Source organism: Fundulus heteroclitus, chromosome 14, assembly GCF_011125445.2.
Source record: "Fundulus heteroclitus isolate FHET01 chromosome 14, MU-UCD_Fhet_4.1, whole genome shotgun sequence".
Taxonomy (NCBI): Eukaryota; Metazoa; Chordata; class Actinopteri; order Cyprinodontiformes; family Fundulidae; genus Fundulus; species Fundulus heteroclitus.
Window position 1 is genome coordinate 20,533,626 of NC_046374.1, and position 15,660 is coordinate 20,549,285.

The following is a 15,660-nucleotide window of genomic DNA, read 5'->3' on the forward strand; positions in this document are numbered from 1 at the left end:
CAAACATATCTGGGATCATATTATTTTTTCACATTGCCCTCAGACGGTGACGCTGATAAATTTTCATACAAAAAAGCTTCGATAAGCTTTTGGTGTGTGCCGTTCAATTTGTCGCCTCAGCTTCTTTAAAATACACAATCAATACAGGTACAGCTTAGTAAATAAGAATGCCAATTAAAGCGTAATTTATTTTAGTTACTCATCTCTTAAAGTAAAGCACATTTTGTTATAGTCATTATTGCATGTAATGGATTTAGTTCTGCTAATCTGGGTGATTATTGCTTACAGCTAAAGAAAATGCCCACCAATTATATTTATTAGAAAAAAACATATATAGTATAAGACCAGTTCGAATAATATAATTTTAAAGCTATAGGGGAACACAATCATTATGACTGCTGATTTGACAGTTTCCCTCCAGACTTTCAGTGACACCCTCATTGAAGGAGAGTGTTGTATCCAAATATATTAATGGTTGAGTGAAAGGAAGAAACACTGTGTGTATTAGGTCCCAAATATCCAGATGAGCTTAGGACCCTATGAAAGCACCCTTGGTTTCCTTAACACAGCAAACAGCACTGCACACAGGTGCCCTTCATTGCGCACAACATTGATGCAGAAATTCATGCAAAAGGAGCCCGGATCATGTACATCATGTACTGAGCGCATGTTTCAGTACAGTACATCCAGACACGGTGTTGTGGCTGCAGTCCCTGCCTTCTAATTCATCATAAAACAATAAACGCTCTATTAACATTTTTAGACGCAGCACTCGGCGAACCACAAATAGAATGAATTTGATTTGAGTTGTAAGCATAAGCCACATAATGACCAGATCACGATCAGAATCATCTTTATTGGCCATGATTGTGTGCACAATCAAGGAATTTGACTTCGGTCGATGGCGTCGCGGGCTGAAACCTCGGTTCTTCGCTCTCTTGTTTTATCGTGTGTTTTTGTGTGCTCACTTTGTTCTCTCCCACCATTTGGTGATCGCTTTCATGAGAGAGGAAAACCTTAACATCAGACAGTCCTCTCTGGGCATTTTTCATTATCCCCAACTTCACTGAGATCTTGCTTGACAGTGCAGTGGCACTCTATGGACATGTCCGAACTACAACGAACAATCAATCCCTCTATCCAGGACTTGTGCAGGTCTAGGGTTAGGAAAAGGACAGCCACCGTCTTCGCAGCCCTCCACCCCACATCCTGGATGCAATCAGTTTAGACTTTTTTCCTTTAGGTTGAGGTTACAGATCGCTTTTTACAAAGATCAGCTGCCACAGAGATCGTCTCTTCCCCCAGGTTCTTACTCTGATGAACACTTCAGAGTACCCAGGTCGATGCCATACTTATTTGCACCAATTCAACCATGTCTTCCTCTTTTGTTGAAAATGTATATATTCATACTTGCAGGAAAATATGTATCTTTAGCTTTTTTGTGCGTTGTACATAAAATGTAATCACTGAGTAAAGTGGAACCAAAGTCAAATGCCTTTTTGCATAAACGTGCCGATTAGACTGATTCTGATAAGCCACAATCATCAAGATGAACACAAACAGAACAATGAATTATTTGAAAAATAGAAAATGAACCTAGATATCAACATTCTCTGGCACTGAGATGATCCCGTTTTTATCCTTTAGATATATTCTGTATGCTAAAACCTTCAGTGAAAGAACTGTTGATCTTGTGTACCTGTCCGATCACATCCATGGTCACTGGGGGAGCTAGAGTCAATCAAGGGAGAGGCGGGGTACACACAGGGTACACACAGGATATCATGCAAAATACTAGACATACACACCCAAGATCAGTTCACAAAGACCATTAAACATGTTAGCAGCTGGATAGGATCCATGAAAAATCCAGAAAAACAGGACGACTGCCCAAAGAAAGGCCACTGTTGAGATTCATACCGGCAGCAGCTTTTTCTTCCTGCTAGGCACCGCTGTTAACCACCAAAGAGCTCCTAAAGGAATAACTCGGCCTAACATTTATGTCCGGGAAAGTTGAGTCAAATTTGCATTCAGCAAATGGGAGATAAGTGGCATTTCAATGAACCCAGCGCCCTGTGAGTGTTGCATGTAAGCCCCGAGCACCCGTTTACATCCTTCACGTATGCTCCGAGTAGACGATTTCCATACCAAATGCTTTGGCTTGTGTACAAAAGGGTTTAAATGTCGGTAGCAAACAATGCACCTCGGTGTCCAATTGTTTCAACGGCGATAAGGGGGCATAATCTTGCTGACTTGTGTCATATGTATTGGAGGGGAGGGAGGGCGGGAGGCGGTACAACTCCCTGCGCTGCATTTTTCCGTTATCCTCAACAGGGCTCCATGTGCTGTGCCATGTCGGCAAGTGGCAGAGCGGAATGTTGTTTTGTCTGTTCGGGGGCTCGCTGCTCTTTCCGTAAAGTGGGTGAGATCCAGCTAGCAACAACCTCCCTCTCACCCTCCTTCCTCTCTCTAATGTCTCTCTGCCTCTCGGAAGTGAGATTATTCATCCTCCCACAGACCGTTGGTGTGCTGGGGGTAGATGTCAAAGTGCCAGCAGCATGTGGCGTAAAAGGCTATGCGTGCTTGTGCTCCAGCTGTATGCGCCTATCCGTACAAATGAAAGCCCGAGTCCATATTTCTTAGCGGGTTTGTGTAGGAGTCATGCATTCTTTTTTTTAAAAGCAGCATGTATTTCTTCGTATGCGGCCCTGATCCCAGGCATGAGATTTCGAAGATGGGAGCAGTCTATGTGAAAAATGGGCTTAGTGTGCTCTTATAGTTTTACACATCTGTAGTCATTATCCCTTGCTAAATTATTCATAACCTTTTGAAACTTTCACATTGTGTCGCAACCACAAACTTCAGTGTGCTTTATCGGGGGGTTTTCGTAACCTTGCCTACAAGCAGAATTCCTTGCGGTACTGGTGCGTTCACGAACACGCGGAAACCCATCTTGTGCCACTCCCGCTTCGGTCAGTTTGTGACCGAACCAAAAATGTATTATGGTTCAAGGCGTGGCATCCCGGTGTGACGAAGGCAAGAGCGGCCAAACCAAAATAAACATGGCAGTGCAGGAGGACGCACGTGTAGCTGATGCTATCACGTTTGTTTTGTAAGAATCCACAATTTCATCTTTGAAAGTAGAACAGCAAGAAGTGCCTTGACTAGCTTACCTTGTTGTGGTTTTTCATGGCGCCTGCTGCTTACATTTTCATTCGATACCGTGATTGGCTAAAACCAACCTTTGGTAGGTGGGCACTAGTTGTCGCTTTGTCAAATCAGCTCAGAAAGTTCTGCTTGATTTCCCTCCTTTTCCCGAGCAAGCTAGTTTTATCTGATATTCCAACACATAGTTTTTGAGATTCTGTGTAAAGTGTGGGTTTCATTAGTTTTTCAATGGAACTGATTTGTCTTTCAGTTCCCCTGATATAATCTGTTCTGTACTCAAGAGACCACAGTTGAACAGCTGGAGAGGCTGATTCTGCAGCAGATTCATAAACGAAGTAACATCATTTGTTCCACTCATCATACACAACTATTCGTTTACATTTGAAGCGCTGTCCTGACCAAAGCTACCCAGGGGAACAGAATATCTCAACCTGCCTTATGTCTCTCTAAAGCAATCTGTTCTCCCTAGATCTAGAACAGGAAGAAGCCAATGAGATCATGTTTTTGGCTTATTGTTTTGCCATTTTTTTTCTCCCACACATTTCGGCTACTTCTATAAAATTGGATACTATGCTAGAATTGCCTTCCATTTAACCAGTGATGCTTTATAGTTCATATTTGAAAAGTGGTTTTAAAAAATAAGCTGAGAACTCGGGTCTTTTGAGAAAGCTGTAATTATGTCCAGTGACTGAGCTTCCTGCTGTTTCTATCGGCGAAGTGTTAGCAAGACTGACTGCGCGTTGGGTTAAAGTTTTGTTCAAGTGAACAAGACTCAAGTTGGAGAAGGCTGGTTCCGGCACAAAAAAGACCCAAAACACAAAGCTGTGTCCAACATGAGAACACGTTTAATTTGGGTTTCTTTTACTGGGAATTGCAGGTCCAACGAGAAAATAACCTTGACATCGGCGGGCCGAAGAATCTGCCACTCAGACTAATGATTTAATAAACCTATGTTGCTGCAGGGCAGATTATTTTCGAGGAACTGAATTTTGCACAACACCGGGTTACTGTTCTAAAGCCCAAACGGCTCCTCTTGCCTGATCCACCTGCGCTGGCTGCATCTCCTCCTTCTCTCCCCCATGTCCTTCAACAGGATCATCTTCACGGGTAGTTGTTTAAAAAAAAAAACTCTGTCAGCTTCGGTGTAGTTTCTATAAATTTTTTTAAACTTCTAAGGTGTCTTTTTTTCTTCTTCTTCTTTTCCGAGCACCCCTCACAAATTTCTTTCCCGACGTGTTTATATCCGTCACTCATTCACGGCGGAAGCACAAAGCCAAAAACTAGCTCTTCACGTTCTGATTCGTCAACCAATGGATCATAAATCAGAGAGCCCATGTGGGTCACTTGTAATTTAGGGAAATCAGGGGCCACAGACCTATATATATTACATCAATGGTTTCAAAACAACTGTTTTGTTATTTTAGCTCATCATGTGACCTCAAAACGGTAGGGCCTCCAACACTGTCGGCCCTTGGGCTTCAGCCCAGGGAAGCCCGTGCATTAAGGCAGCTCTCACTCTGAGGCCTCCATAGAATAGCTGAATAGTGACTAAATTACACACAGATTTTATTTAAGGGTATCACAGTAAACAGGGTTGAATGTAAACGTGTGCCGCACTTTCCATATTTTAATATTACGAAAATGGTGAAAACCAGGAATCCTTTTCCTTCCACTTCGCAGTTATGCACAACTTTCCATTGGCCTACCACATAAAATCCCAACAAAACACTTTTTTTTCAGGTCCGTCGCTGGAATGTGACAACATGGGAATAAAAATGTAATACTTTCAATAAACCGAGGCATAATTTCCTCCTCCTTTTCCCCTCTTCCACCCCTCCTTTCCTTGTCAATCTCCCCCCCGCAGACTCCGTTTTAGGTTGCAGGTACAGGCAAAGTGTGGAAAAATGCTGGCAGTGGCTGCCACACAACAATGTGTCCTCCTCCCCTCCTCCTTCCACAGTTTCTCCTCCTGCTCCCTCTTTGTTCGCCACCTCTGGCTCGTTGCACCTCTTATCCATTTTATTTCCAGCCCTCTGCTACACCCTTGCTCCCTCTCTTTCCTCCCCTCTCTCTCTCTCTCTCTCTCTCTCTCTCTCTGCTTCATAATATGTAACATGATTTAGCCCTTCCCTGTTCATGCGGCGTAAATTTAATCCCAGCCATTCTAGGTTGGCTGCGGCTGCTGCGTCTACCCATTTTTCTCATTTCTCCCCTCCTATCCCGACACACTCTCTGCTCCCCGACACAATAGACTCCTCGAGATTCAGCCTGTTTGCATGATAACGCGTTCTTTCCTCACGCCAATCGCTGATTCACAAGGTCAAGCACAACCCAAGTGGCACACGCTCGTCCTATAGAAGCCTCCCACGCCGTGACAAAACAAACAAAGCAGAAGAGGACGGACTCCTAAAAATATAAATGAACAGCTTTCAACGTTCGACTGAGCTCCGTGGCAGTTTTTTTTTTTTCTTTTATCAGCTGCCCATTGGAGAGGCATTAGAGGCATCCATTAGCGGCCGATAGGAACCGCGTTTACCAGTGTCAACAAGGTCAGAGGAGGTGACGCAAGCATGAAGACAGAGATAAAATAGGGCTGCTCTAAGTTCCCAAGTGTCCCCCACAGATTGCCCAGTTAGCTCCGTTCACCTTGCGTCGCGTGTTTGATATTGGTCGGGATGCGTTCAAAGGAGGCGGCACTGGGGATTATCAGTCAGTATATCACAGGGTCAGGGTCTTGCACCGTGGGCACAATCCATCTGAATCTGGCAGCTGGCGGGAGGAGGAGGAGAAGGAGGAAGCAGCTGAGGTAGAACGATGAAGGGGGGAAAAGTGAGGAGAGATGGCAAGATGGATCAGGCAGAGAGGAAAATCCAAGGAGAGGATGTTGGAGATGCAAAGATTTTTAGTCGTAGTAAAGTCGAGGCCCGCGGAGGGGAGCTGAACCTACCTTTCGGACTGTTTGCAACTGTGAACGCAATGTCCTTGACTTGTACCATCATCTCAAATAATAAGTCTGCAGAGTTAATATACGTAGATGTAAATCCTTAGTAACTTTAGGAGTTAATATGCGATCAACTGCATGATCTTCACATTCATTTTGGGACTATTTGTCACCTTGCATAATTATATACATACAGATGCATGCATACCCTCCCAGTCATATTTGGTTAGATGTATTTAGCAGCTTTTGTAGATATTTATAAGCTTTGAAGGTAGAGTATGCATTTTTTCCAGAAGTCCCTTTTTAAATAACTGTGTATGCGCAAGACGGTCTTACCTGCTCTTCTGCTCCTCAGGCTGATCGTGTGAATTTTTTTTTTCCCAAATCCACTCTGGTCTTCCTTCTTTCTACTGATGCCTTCCTCTTCTTCTCATAAGCTTGTACGCAGTTCGCTTCTTGCGACTCTGAGCCGTGTTCAAAGTAAACAGTTAGAGCAGCAGAGCTACAATGAACGGCTAACGCCGACGCTAACCTTTAAGCTAACCAAATACATAAACACTAATGGTGCACATGCGTAGACAGCAATCGGAAACTAAAAAGGAACGTGCGCACACATTGGCGTTACGTGGGCCCGTCAGAATGATTGGCCAGTGGGAGAACTGATAGATAAGGCAATACCTCTGGAACTCAAGGGACAAGAGAGGGTGAGGGCAGGACCAAAACTCTGACCAATCCCTGCTATTAGGTCCAAATGACAGGATTGGCCAGAGTTTTTACAGGCCTGCAGCTTTAACAGAGATCTATTTTTAACCTCCTTTTTCTGAATACATAATGTGTTGACTGCTCTCAGGATGGAAGGACCATTTTACCCAGTATAACAAAAAGTGTTTCTGAATAGGATTACCGACTATAGCTTTAATTTGATTAATCTTTTTGGCGTAAGAGTTTGGGATGCAAAGTTATCCAACCGCAGTTATATCATAAACTTGGAGATGGCTACAAAAAAAGGTATTTTTTGTGCACCGTTCTCAGGAACATTTACTCTAATATTTGTGAGGAAATATGGGAATATGTATTTATTCAAAGCTATATAGAGAATACTGACCCAATTTGAAATTAGATATTTTAGAGGAAATGTTTTCGAAGCCACTCCCACACCCATCCCCAAAATAAAAAAAAATAAAAAAACATATGGATGCAGCTGTATATAAGAGAATAAATATGCCCAAGACAGTTTCAGCATTATCATTAGATCATATACAGCTTTCGCAAGCGGCAACAATACAAGGCAATGGCATTTCTGACACAAATTTCATCGGATTTCCTGAAAGAAAAATGGAAACCGTTTGGAAACCTGATAGCAATTTACCACATGACACACGAGCGAGATTGGACTGTGATAGCTTCCATCCTATTGTCGCAGCAGGTGCTTTTAAAGCAATTATTAGGCAGACAAATGCCACCAGAGACAATTAGCTTCCTGCTGTGTGCTTCATGTTGGTGGATCCATTCACAGGAGAGCAACATACAACCAAAACTACGAACACAAGAGCAACACCAGAGGCCTTTTCTTTCAGAAATTAGTCAGGCCTGTAAGTCTGAGGCGTAAATCCTTTTCTTTCTCGAACAGCAAGTCTGGCAGCGCCGCCCCCGAAAGACCCTGAGACGCTTGCTTCAGGGAGGTCAGGAGAGGCAATGGAGGGCAAGAGGTTGGTGGGGGGTTGAGTCAATAAGTCAGTACAGCAAATAAACTCCTCTGATGTGCGCTTGTCAGGGTCTTTCATGTGGAGGATACACTGGGGGGCATAGCTTAGCCTAGCTTTAGGGATGTTATTGCACATGCCGGCTGATCAAGAGCGATGTGTGAGAAACGGCCTTGTCACTCCGTCTTAAATCACATCATCACGGGCAGACGAAGAGATGAAAATAGAGTAAAAATCTGCAGAGGAACATAAGGGAGCAAAGGGATGAAGCTCATAAAGGAAGGAAAATAAAAGTTGACACAGTGCTTATAAAAGACGAGAGACGAGGTAAAAATAGCTCTGTCATCAGAAAAAAAAATCACGCTAATGTAGCAAAATGAAGACAAAGCAAATTTAAACGCTTGTAACTGAGCATAGAGCTTCGAGAGTAGCTAGTCCTGCTTTCAGTTTTCAAAAAAAATGCGTTTTTTTCCAATGCCGTTGGTTGTCAGCATCTTATCTGTAGTGAAACTGAAGTTTAAACCGACCCAATTTGGATGAATCCGTATATCAGGCCACATTTTTCAACAATGCCTCAAACAGGACACAGTAGGCAGCAACAGGTGGGGGACGGGTGACACTGCTTTAAGCTCCATACAGTTGGAGAAAACCCAGTTTGCTCTGGCATTTCTTCAGAAACGATACAATGAAAATTGTTTGAAAAAATAATTTATTAATCCGATCTGAGGTTAAGCTGAGGAGTTTTTGCATTGCAGGTAACCCCCATCCCCATCCCCTCCACCCCACCCCCATCTATCCAAAGCCTTTAAAATCTCAACACACAGGCCGCCGCTGTTGGCATTTCTGCATATTTAAAGTCATTCTGACACATCTTAATCACTCCCGCATTCTCTTTTAGGGTTCAGCGTACACATGGCTTTGTCATACTACCTGTTTAAAGTGCTTTTAAAAAAAAGGCGTATTTCAGCTTTGTACCTCCAGCCCTGCATACGACGATTTGAGAAAAAGAAAATCAGAGTGTGGAATGTAATTATTGCATTCTCTAACTTCTGTGTGAAGTCTGCAGGAAATGAGAAAAAAAAAAAAAAAAAGTCCAGCCTGACAAAAGTGAATTTGCTGTGCCTGGCTGGGTGTGATTATAACGCAGTGCAGTATGGCTTGCGTCGTTTCGTTTTTTTTAGCCGTTCCTTTTTCCTCGCCTTGCATCTGTTTGGACTAATTACAGAGGATTTAGCCTTAATAGATTCATTGGCATTTTTTGCCTCTGCTTCGGAGTGTGTTGGGATTACATACGTAACTCGGCCATTTCCTCCAAATTTGAGTCAGTCTTTATGTGTGTGTGTGTGTGTCTCTAAAACAATAATAATAAGAATAATATAAAAAAAAGCACCCCATTTAAAAGTCGCCCGGAGCCAGACTGCATGGTGGTACTCAGCTTGAGCAAAGCAAGAGCATAAAGTTGTACTGCCGATAGGCCGAACATGTAAAACCCGGTATCACTGCAGGAGCGTTTTAACTACGTTGCTTTGTTTTGGGTCCTCCACACTACTACAGCCTGTGAGCCAACATAGAAATGCACATTAGCAGCGACGCTGACGCTATAAAGTCGCTACTTCGAGACCCTCATAACTATTCATTCCGTGTTTATTCCCATAATAATTTCATTGCTGTATGGCTGCAATATGAGATAAATATAACCCATTCTTTTGTTCTTTTTTTTTTTCTTCTTTTTTTTTTTACTCTCAGTAATATTGCTTGTCTGAAAAAGACTAGAATACCAAACAAGCTCGCTGAAATTAGAACGGCGGCCATCCTTTATGTGGAATATAAACACGCCACCCTCATTCTTTTTTCACATTTCTGATAAGAATCACCGGGAAAGAGAGAGAGTAGACAGTTCAACAGCTTCTTTCTTCTCTCTCCCCCCCTACCTCCTCTCTTTCTAATTAACATGGCGCATGTTGTCAGGCTTTGTTTAATAATGCATGATTGCTATCAGCAGCAAAATCCTTTGAATGTGGCACTACTGAATGGGAACACAACAATACCACCAGGGGCTCAGGAAGAAAGACAAGATTGTTTACTTTTTATTTTTTTTCTAATGTAATAAATCTTCAATGGAAAGCATCAGAGTCACCATGCATACGAACGTGAACGTGTTGCATAGAGCACGCTCCGTACGCGGGGAGAAAAAAAATTGTAGCAACCTCATTGGGACGTATACCTAGAAATGTCTCCAATCCTAAACCAGAGTCAGATCTTTATGTTTTCAGAGTCAAAAACACATTTTATCATCAAATACAAACTTCAGCATATCCTATTTGTATTTTATAGGGTAGACTGTAGTAGAGTAGTAGACTCTAACCCTAACACCAGATCTTCTTTTTAGTCTACTCTGGAATGACTGTGTGGCTAAAAACTAAGCTCGTGAATGCACCGTCCACACAGTGAAACATGGTGGGGGAAGCATCATGCTGTGGGAAAGATTGTCTTCAGTAGGGACAGATAAGCTGATCAGAGTTTATAGGAAAATGGATGAAGCCGAATGCATGGCAACAGTGGGAGAAAACCTGTTGGAAGCTGCCAAAAACTAGTGACTACACTGAATGTTTACCTTTCAAAAGGACGACAACTCTAAACATACACTCCAAAATGGTATGGTCTAGTCAAAGCCCATTCCTTAATCCAATTAACGACACACGGCAAGATTTGAAGATTGATCTTCACAGACGCCATCCCTTCTGATGGAGCTTGAGCTGTTCTGTGAAGAAATGGCAAAAGTGTCAGTCTCTATACTGTTTATGCAAAATTTAAGGGAGACATGCATCTAAAGCACGTGGCTGCTATTGTGGTGAAAGTGGAGAAACCTCAATGAAATACCTAGAGGTTTGCGGTTGTAACGGGACACAATGGGAGTAAGGAATGTTATAAAAATATACATATAGGTTATTTTTCGCTTTTATTTGAATTAATTTTAAAAGAATTAATAGATAAAAACTGTTCAGAAATAACTATAAAGTCACATTAGCCCTGGGACAGCGTCAGCTCACTCTCTGTCTCATGTTTCGGTCGGAATATCACCCTTCATGTCGCAAATGGCGTTCCAGAGCCCGAGTTGTGCATGCAGTTTAGCCCAACTATATATAGTTGCTATTACTAAACCTCACACATCAGTCATGGCTTCTTTTTACGCCAGGGACGTTACATTTCATGTCCCTCCATTCAAATTACCACTCGGCTAGCCCAGGGTTCTGCCCTCCCCAGGTGCCTTGTACACTTGCTACCCACAAACCCAGGCATTGCTGTGAGTCGGTTCGCCTTGTTGTGTGGACATTCGACATTGACATCCCCAGAATGGTGTAGTGCGTCAAACAAACATCAGTTGATGCCTTCAAGACAAGTGGGAAATGCTGAACTTTGCTAAGGCAGAGCTTATCACCTGACTGCAGCCGTGGACAGTTTGGTTTGAGGCGCCGATGTTCCCTTAATACAAAAGATTCTTAGAGGTTGACTGGATGTCACTCCTTGGTGCACCGCATGATGTGTGTTGGCCTTTATTCTCCTCTGCTGCAAAAAGATCCACCTAAGGTGTTTCAGGTATCTGACCAGAATTTTCCTCCTGGTGCGCCTCTGTTTAGGAGTTTCCTGGACTTGTTCCACAGAGCTCGCTGTAGGGACAGCACATCCATTCTGGTCTGAGAACACCGTCGGATCCCCCATGAAGGACTGGAAAGCACTCCATAGTAGAGCTGTGTTTATGAACTGCTGTTAGGAATGCAGCCTTGGTTGGTGCTCACTGAGCTCCAGGCCTGTAGGTAATAGGTCTGACATTTCCCCTCTTGAACCTGTCACCTATAACTAGACCTGACCGAAGGTTAAACATAGCTTTTGATTCTGTGCATTGGCACTGTTGAGTCTTGTAATGTCCGAAGCTCGATCAGAAATGTTGAAAAAGCTTTTTTGGAATCAGACTGGTAACAGTAAGACATCTGCCTTTTATAAAAAAATGTGACCAAAAAATGCGAGATATGTCAATAATCTGTCTCTCTTCACTTTGACCCTTCACAGAAACTCATAACAAAACGTAGGAACGATCTATTGAGCGTAGTTATTTTCTAATACAACCAGTAAGCAACAGTCATGGTTCTGCACTGGAAGCACTTTAGTGGAGGACCGTTTTGCGTGGAACAACAGAAGGAAAAAGTCTCACCTGGACATGCTCACATATCCATGCTTATTTAAAGCTGCGCAAATTGTGTCACGAGAATGATGCTGTATTTAGGCTACATCCATTCGACGAGCTGCAGCCTTCCTGGCTGGTGTCTTATCGCACCTTAACACATTATGAAGGAAAATGCCCAAAAGCATTAACAGCAAATCAGCACCAGTCCTCACAGCTACGATTTCCGCGCGATAGTGTCTGCGGGTTGAGATTCTGCTCATTTTTTTTTTTTTCACGCGGCACAGCCTTTTAGTTGTCTTGCCTGCTTGTTACACAACGCACAACACGCAGATGGCTGAGAATGTGTTATTGGGACGGTGCGCATGCAGGGCGTGTACAAAGGAGAACGGGAGGGGCTGCAGAGTGCTGCAACTTCTCACCTAATGTCATGTTGTACTGTAGATTTGCCCACAATCAATTAAATCAAAGGCAATCATTTAGCTCCGGAGGGGCAGACAGCTGCCCTGTAGATGGGCCGGACCCCCGGCTCCGTCAACCGCCGTGCCTGCTCAGGAGGGCGTCTTTATTACCGTTGGTTTGAATCCAGTTTCTACCACTCGTGTGAGATGTGTTTCACAGCAGTATGGGTATCTAAAACGCTTTGCAAAAGTATTTGCATCTCTTGAATTTTTTTTTTTTCCATTCAAGAGATGGCCATCACATTACAGCTACATTCGTTGGATTTTATTTGACAAGCCACATGGATGGCTAAAAACAAATGTGAAGTAGAAGGGAAACGATTTGTGATTTTCAATGGGTTCTACAAATATCTGCAAAATGGGGCCTGTATTTGCGTTTATTCCCTTCACTTTAATGCCCCTGAATAAAACCCAGCGCCACGTTTTGCCCTCAGAGGTAATTTAAACGGAATAGAGTCCACCTGTGTGGAATTTATTGTTCGCTTTAGAGATATATTTATAGACAATATCAGTTATTAGGGTTGCAAAACATCCCTGTCAGGCTTATAGACCTTTCCCAAATATTTCCCAAAACATGGCTGTCTTCATGAACTGACAGCCCGGGCGAGAAAGCAGCCGTAATGCCCATGGTAACTCTGGAGGAGCTGCACAGCTCCACGGCTCAGGTGGGAGAACCTAATAGTCTTGCACTCCACACATCTGGCACTTTTAGGAAAACTAGAAAGATGAAAGCCATTGCGGAACTAAACGTTTAGGCCAATGTGAAATGCTTCACCCTGAACAAGCTAAACCTACTTTGAAGCATGGTGGTGGCAGCATCATGCCGTGGGGATCTTTTTTTTCAATGGCAATAGTGAAGCTGTTGATGGGAAGAGGGATGAAGCTTAATATAGAGCAATTATTTTCTTTTTAGGTTGTTGTGGCACTAGCGGCTTTTATTCACAGTAATCAGACAAGAAACCCGGATAGAGACAGAGAGAATGCATGCAGTAAAAGGCCCTTGAATGGGATTTGTTTCTCCTAAGTGCTCCGTTTAGCAGCAACTTTACGCCACACGCTGCCCCGATGCAAGGCACTCATGGAAGAAAACTTATTCAAGACTGTAAATGACTCTGGACTGTGGTGGAGGTTTAGATCAAATCATACCCATCTCTTAGACGGGCCCATTCAAAGTCCAGACCACAACCAAATTAAGAATCTGCAGCAATCCCCTGAAGATTAATATCCACGAACACGCTCAATTCGATCGGACTTGCTATGGAAACATCTCAGTTTCTAGGTGTGCAAAGCTGGTAGCGACGGACACCAAAAGAGTTACTTGCTGCAATGTCCTCCGTGCAATGATGTGATACGTTGCGTTATTCTGTCGCACAAAATCCCAGCGAAATACATTCACTGCAAATGTTTGTATTTGTACGGGGAAATGTGCAAAAGCTCAAGGGATGTGAACGCTTACACCGGGCCCCTCTCTGTTCATGCATAGGCATTAGCCTATTAGCATTAGCATAGGCATTAGCGGCGTTAGCGGAGGAAGAGATTGCCTTAAATTGACACCCTCCATCGTTGCAACCCCCCCCCCACCCCTCCACACACACATTCTAGCTCCTAACCCCCAGTTCTCACACAGCTAGCCGTGTCTGTTCTCCACCTAGCCCCCCCTCAGACACAAACAAACAGACTGTGACAGGTGCGCTGCACAATCGTCCGGCCTTTCTGCCACTAACAGCCCACAGGAATGAACGAGCGACAGCCAGAAGGGGGAGGGAGGATGATTTGTTACAAGGAAATTAGTTATTTTGCCAATATCGTGCGTCGTCATTTGGCTTCAAACCGTTCAATTTTTTATTTTTTTCATTTTCCCTTCTACATGGTGGTCAAAAATGCAGATAGACAGCCAGCTAACTCAGTAACGAAACAAAACTTTTTTAAGAAAAAAGGCCTCCTGGCAATCACGGCTGAAACAACACCTTCTGATGATAAAAAAAAAAAAACAACTACAACAACACCGCAGCCTGATGCGCCCAGTTACCAACTCCCTCTCACCAACCCCCGCGACTACAGTGTGACACTCAGATTAGCCGGGAGCCGTGTTATGAGCCGAAGCCCACCGCAAAGCATCCATCACTGAGGATCAAGCTCAGGCTTAAGCAAATGGATGACAAGGGATAGGAGGCAGTCGGCAGCTAATACCAGTTCACTGTATCGCATTGATTTTCCCTGCCGCGCGGCGCCTCGTCGATAACAGCCTGCAACATGAAAGGAAAACAGCCCGGCCACTCTGTCTTAAAGATTTTGTTTGGTGTTTGCGCGGCGCCGGGGCGAAGCGGAGAATCCGTGCTCACACGTGTGGGAATGCGAGCTAATGAAGCATTCTCTTTTAAGGGGAGATGTGATGTGGAAAGAAGCCGCGATCAGCTCCCGAGCAACTTAATATAATTAAAACGGCATTAATGTCTCGTTTCTCTAATTTCTGGTAAATATTTAGATTGGAGATGATTTCTTAGGCAGTTACGTGTTAGGAGCCGAGTTCCCTCTGTGATCTAAACGCTCTTTAATTATGCAGCTCGTTTGATTGGCGCTCGTGACCCGAGCCGTGAAGACAAAAATCAAGTCGACTCGCCCTTTTATCAGTGCGATTTTTTTTAATTTTTTTTATTTTTTTTTCTCCCTTGCACTCGCTATCTCGGGCGCCTCATGCACACATGCACACGCATTCGTGTGAAGTGACTATTCCATTTAGAGAACTGTCAGAATATACCCTGTGAGCACATCAGGCTGTTCCTATCCTCTGTCAGCTCCAGCCGAGGCTGTGTGGGGGTATGTCAGAAATGTGCAGGGATAGATAAAACCCATGGAGCCAAACAGCTTTGTTTCATTCATTCTCTCTCTCTCTCTCTCCCTCTTCCCTTCCCTCCCTTCTCCATCGTCTTCCTCCATCCTTCCCTTCCCTCGCCTTGCACAGGCTGTGAATACCCTGCATCTGAGAAATCAGACCAGACTGACTCACAGGGCTCTGTGAGCCAGTGCCACCGAGGCTGCCAAAGCATGCTGGTGCCAAGCTGTCCCACCATGCACAGAACCAGACCCACGCTGCTGCTGCTGCCGCCGCTGCTGCTGCTGCTGATCCAGGGTCTGCTCCTCCACCTCGCCGACGCTCAAAGTAAGTGGACCATACGCTTTAGGTGTGGGGTAGTGGGAGGAGGAGGG

At 44.0% G+C, this 15,660-nt stretch overlaps 1 long non-coding RNA gene across 2 annotated transcripts in view; it reads left to right on the forward strand.

The window, feature by feature from the left end:
- Window positions 1-15,636, forward strand: part of LOC118565711 — a 429,568-nt gene extending 413,932 nt beyond the window's left edge. For both annotated transcript variants that reach the window (XR_004932543.1, XR_004932542.1), the window contains one exon: window positions 15,416-15,636. This is a non-coding gene — a long non-coding RNA (uncharacterized LOC118565711). The remainder of the gene's footprint in view (window positions 1-15,415) is intronic.
- The last annotated feature ends 24 nt before the right edge of the window (window positions 15,637-15,660 follow it).